Consider the following 6,338-nt stretch of genomic DNA (forward strand, 5'->3'; position numbering starts at 1 on the left):
CTGAATCATCAATCTTCAATCCTCAATACTCAATCTTCAACCCTCAATCCTCAATCCTCAATCCTCAATCCTCAATCCTTAACCCTCAGACCTCAAACATCAATATTCAACCCTCAGTCCTCGTCCTCAATACACAACCCTCAATCCTCAGTCCTCAATATTCAATCATCAATATTCAATCTCCAATCCTCTATCCTCAATCCTCAATCATCAATCCTCAATCTTCAATACTCAATCCTCAATCCTCAATCCTCAATCCTCAATCCTCAATCCTCAATCCTCAATCCTCAAACCTCAATCCTCAATCCTCATTCTTCAATCCTCAATACCCAATCCTCAATCTTCAATCCTCAATCCTCAATGCTCAATTCTCAATCCTCAATCCTTAACCATCAGACCTCAAACATCAATATTCAACCCTCAGTCCTCGTCCTCCATACACAACCCTCAATCCTCAGTCCTCAATATTCAATCATCAATATTCAATCTTCAATCCTCAATCCTCAATCCTGAATCATCAATCCTCAATCTTCAATACTCAATCCTCATCCTCAATCCTCAATCCTCAATCCTCAATACTCAATCCTCAATCTTCAATCCTCAAAACTCAATCTTCAATCCTCAATCCTCAATCCTCAATCCTCAATCCTCAATCTTCAATCCTCAATACTCAATCTTCAATCCTCAATCCTCAATCCTCAATCCTCATTCCTCAAACCTCAATCCTCAGTCTGCAATCCTTAATCCTCAATCCTCAATCCTCAATCCTCATTCTTCAATCCTCAATACCCAATCCTCAATCTTCAATCCTCAATCCTCAATCCTCAATTCTCAATCCTGAATCTTCAATCCTCAATATTCAATCTTCAACCCTCAATCCTCAATCCTCAATCCTCAATCCTCAATCCTCAGTGATCAATACTCAATCTTCAATACTCAATCCTCAATCCTCAATCCTCAATCCTCAATCATCAATCCTCAATCCTCAATCCTCATTTCTCAAAACTCAATCCTCAACCCTCAGTCCTCATACTCAATTCTCAATTCTCAATCCTCAATCCTCAATTCGCAACTTTCAATCCTCAATAATCAATCTCCAATCCTAGATCCTCAATCCTCAATCCTCAATCCCCAATCTTCAATCCTCATTAATCAATCTCCAATCCTAGATCCTCAATCCTCAATCCTCAATCCTCACACCTCAATCCTCAACCGTCAGTCCTCGTCCTCAATCCTCAACCCTCAATCCTCAATCCTCAATCTTCAATCATCAATACTCAATCTTCAATCCTCAATACTCAATCCTCAATCGTCAATCCTCAATTCCCAATCCTGAATTTTCAATGCTCAATCCTCAATCCTCAATCCTCAATCCTCAATCCTCAATCCTCAATCCTCAATCCTCAATCCTCAATCCTGAATCCTCAATCTTCAATCCACAATACTCAATATGCTATCCTCAATCCTCAATCCTCAATCCTCAATACTCAACCATCAATGCTCAATTCTCAATACTCAATAGAATATCCTGAATTCTCAGGATTCAAAACCCAAACCTCAATCCTCAGCCCTCAGCCCTCATCCTCCATCCTCAATACTCAATCCTCAATGCTGAATCTTCGATCCTCTATATTCAATCTTCAATTCTCAATACTCAATCCTCAATCCTCAGTGATCAATACTCAATCGTCAATACTGAATCCTCAATCCTCAATCCTCAATCCTCAATCCTCAATCCTCAATCCTCATTTCTCAAACCTCACTCCTCAACCCTCAGTCCTCATCCTCAATTCTCAATTCTCAATCCTCAATCCTGAATTCTCAATCTTCAATCCTCAATAATCAATCTCCAATCCTAGATCCTCAATCCACAATCCTCAACCTTCAATCCTCAATACTGAATCTTCAATCCTCAATCCTCAATCATCAATCCTTGATCCTCAATCGTCAATCTTCAGTCCTCAATACTCAATCTTCAATTCTCAATCTTCAATCCTCAATCCTCAAACCTCAATCCGCAGCACTCAATCCTGAGTCCTCAATCTTCAATCCTCAATACTCAATCTTCAACCCTCAATCCTCAACCCTCAATCCTCAATCCTCAATCTTCAATCCTCAATCCTCAATCCTCAATCTTCAATCCTCAATACTCAATCTGCAATCGTCAATCCTCAAACCTCAATCCTCAATCCTCATTCTTCAATCCACAATACCCAATCCTCAATCTCCAATCCTCAATCCTCTATATTCAACACTCAACCCTCAACCATGAATCCTCAATACTCAACCATCAATCCTCAATTCTCAATACTCTATAGAACATCCTGAATTCTGATGGTTCAATACTCAATCCAGAATATTCAATAATCAAATCTCAAACCTCAAGCATCAATTCTCAACACTCAATCCTCAACACTCAGTCCTCTCTCTTCAATCCTACATCCTCAACCCTCAATCCTCAAGCGTCAATCCTCAATAGTCAATCCTCAATGCTCAATCATCAATCCTCAATCTTCAATACTCAATCCTCAATCCTCAATCCTCAATCCTCATTCTTCAATCCTCAATCCTCAATCATCATTCCTCAATCTTCAATACTCAATCCTCAATCCTCAATCCTCAATCCTCTATATTCAACACTCAACCCTCAACCATCAATCCTCAATACTCAACCATCAATCCTCAATTCTCAATACTCTATAGAACATCCTGAATTCTGATGGTTCAATACTCAATCCAGAATATTCAATAATCAAATCTCAAACCTCAAGCATCAATTCTCAACACTCAATCCTCAACACTCAGTCCTCTCTCTTCAATCCTACATCCTCAACCCTCAATCCTCAAGCGTCAATCCTCAATACTCAATCCTCAATGCTCAATCATCAATCCTCAATCTTCAATACTCAATACTCAATCCTCAATTCTCAATCCTCAATACTCAACCATCAATTCTAAATTCTCAATGCTCAATAGAATATCCTGAATTCTCAGGATTCTATACTCAAACCTCAATCCTCAGCCCTCAGCCCTCATTCTCAATCCTCAATCCTCAACCCTCAATCTTCAATCATCTATACTCAATCTTCAATCCTCAATACTCAATCCTCAATCGTCAATCCTCAATTCCCAATCCTCAATTTTCAATGCTCAATCCTCAATCCTGAATTCTCAATCTTCAATCTTCAATAATCAATCTCCAATCCTAGATCCTCAATCCACAATCCTCAACCTTCAATCCACAATACTGAATCTTCAATCCTCAATCCTCAATCCTCAATCCTTAATCCTCAATCGTCAATCTTCAGTCCTCAATACTCAATCTTCAATTCTCAATATTCAATCCTCAATCCTCAATCCTCAATCCTCAGTACTCAATACTGAATCATCAATCTTCAATCCTCAATACTCAATCTTCAACCCTCAATCCTCAATCCTCAATCCTCAATCCTCAATCCTTAACCCTCAGACCTCAAACATCAATATTCAACCCTCAGTCCTCGTCCTCAATACACAACCCTCAATCCTCAGTCCTCAATATTCAATCATCAATATTCAATCTTCAATCCTCTATCCTCAATCCTCAATCATCAATCCTCAATCTTCAATACTCAATCCTCAATCCTCAATCCTCAATCCTCAATCCTCAATCCTCAATCCTCAATCCTCAAACCTCAATCCTCAATCCTCATTCTTCAATCCTCAATACCCAATCCTCAATCTTCAATCCTCAATCCTCAATGCTCAATTCTCAATCCTCAATCCTTAACCATCAGACCTCAAACATCAATATTCAACCCTCAGTCCTCGTCCTCCATACACAACCCTCAATCCTCAGTCCTCAATATTCAATCATCAATATTCAATCTTCAATCCTCAATCCTCAATCCTGAATCATCAATCCTCAATCTTCAATACTCAATCCTCATCCTCAATCCTCAATCCTCAATCCTCAATACTCAATCCTCAATCTTCAATCCTCAAAACTCAATCTTCAATCCTCAATCCTCAATCCTCAATCCTCAATCCTCAATCTTCAATCCTCAATACTCAATCTTCAATCCTCAATCCTCAATCCTCAATCCTCATTCCTCAAACCTCAATCCTCAGTCTGCAATCCTTAATCCTCAATCCTCAATCCTCAATCCTCATTCTTCAATCCTCAATACCCAATCCTCAATCTTCAATCCTCAATCCTCAATCCTCAATTCTCAATCCTGAATCTTCAATCCTCAATATTCAATCTTCAACCCTCAATCCTCAATCCTCAATCCTCAATCCTCAATCCTCAGTGATCAATACTCAATCTTCAATACTCAATCCTCAATCCTCAATCCTCAATCCTCAATCATCAATCCTCAATCCTCAATCCTCATTTCTCAAAACTCAATCCTCAACCCTCAGTCCTCATACTCAATTCTCAATTCTCAATCCTCAATCCTCAATTCGCAACTTTCAATCCTCAATAATCAATCTCCAATCCTAGATCCTCAATCCTCAATCCTCAATCCCCAATCTTCAATCCTCATTAATCAATCTCCAATCCTAGATCCTCAATCCTCAATCCTCAATCCTCACACCTCAATCCTCAACCGTCAGTCCTCGTCCTCAATCCTCAACCCTCAATCCTCAATCCTCAATCTTCAATCATCAATACTCAATCTTCAATCCTCAATACTCAATCCTCAATCGTCAATCCTCAATTCCCAATCCTGAATTTTCAATGCTCAATCCTCAATCCTCAATCCTCAATCCTCAATCCTCAATCCTCAATCCTCAATCCTCAATCCTCAATCCTGAATCCTCAATCTTCAATCCACAATACTCAATATGCTATCCTCAATCCTCAATCCTCAATCCTCAATACTCAACCATCAATGCTCAATTCTCAATACTCAATAGAATATCCTGAATTCTCAGGATTCAAAACCCAAACCTCAATCCTCAGCCCTCAGCCCTCATCCTCCATCCTCAATACTCAATCCTCAATGCTGAATCTTCGATCCTCTATATTCAATCTTCAATTCTCAATACTCAATCCTCAATCCTCAGTGATCAATACTCAATCGTCAATACTGAATCCTCAATCCTCAATCCTCAATCCTCAATCCTCAATCCTCAATCCTCATTTCTCAAACCTCACTCCTCAACCCTCAGTCCTCATCCTCAATTCTCAATTCTCAATCCTCAATCCTGAATTCTCAATCTTCAATCCTCAATAATCAATCTCCAATCCTAGATCCTCAATCCACAATCCTCAACCTTCAATCCTCAATACTGAATCTTCAATCCTCAATCCTCAATCATCAATCCTTGATCCTCAATCGTCAATCTTCAGTCCTCAATACTCAATCTTCAATTCTCAATCTTCAATCCTCAATCCTCAAACCTCAATCCGCAGCACTCAATCCTGAGTCCTCAATCTTCAATCCTCAATACTCAATCTTCAACCCTCAATCCTCAACCCTCAATCCTCAATCCTCAATCTTCAATCCTCAATCCTCAATCCTCAATCTTCAATCCTCAATACTCAATCTGCAATCGTCAATCCTCAAACCTCAATCCTCAATCCTCATTCTTCAATCCACAATACCCAATCCTCAATCTCCAATCCTCAATCCTCTATATTCAACACTCAACCCTCAACCATGAATCCTCAATACTCAACCATCAATCCTCAATTCTCAATACTCTATAGAACATCCTGAATTCTGATGGTTCAATACTCAATCCAGAATATTCAATAATCAAATCTCAAACCTCAAGCATCAATTCTCAACACTCAATCCTCAACACTCAGTCCTCTCTCTTCAATCCTACATCCTCAACCCTCAATCCTCAAGCGTCAATCCTCAATAGTCAATCCTCAATGCTCAATCATCAATCCTCAATCTTCAATACTCAATCCTCAATCCTCAATCCTCAATCCTCATTCTTCAATCCTCAATCCTCAATCATCATTCCTCAATCTTCAATACTCAATCCTCAATCCTCAATCCTCAATCCTCTATATTCAACACTCAACCCTCAACCATCAATCCTCAATACTCAACCATCAATCCTCAATTCTCAATACTCTATAGAACATCCTGAATTCTGATGGTTCAATACTCAATCCAGAATATTCAATAATCAAATCTCAAACCTCAAGCATCAATTCTCAACACTCAATCCTCAACACTCAGTCCTCTCTCTTCAATCCTACATCCTCAACCCTCAATCCTCAAGCGTCAATCCTCAATACTCAATCCTCAATGCTCAATCATCAATCCTCAATCTTCAATACTCAATACTCAATCCTCAATTCTCAATCCTCAATACTCAACCATCAATTCTAA

The sequence above is a fragment of the Calliopsis andreniformis genome, unplaced genomic scaffold, assembly GCF_051401765.1.
Source record: "Calliopsis andreniformis isolate RMS-2024a unplaced genomic scaffold, iyCalAndr_principal scaffold0035, whole genome shotgun sequence".
Classification (NCBI taxonomy): Eukaryota; Metazoa; Arthropoda; class Insecta; order Hymenoptera; family Andrenidae; genus Calliopsis; species Calliopsis andreniformis.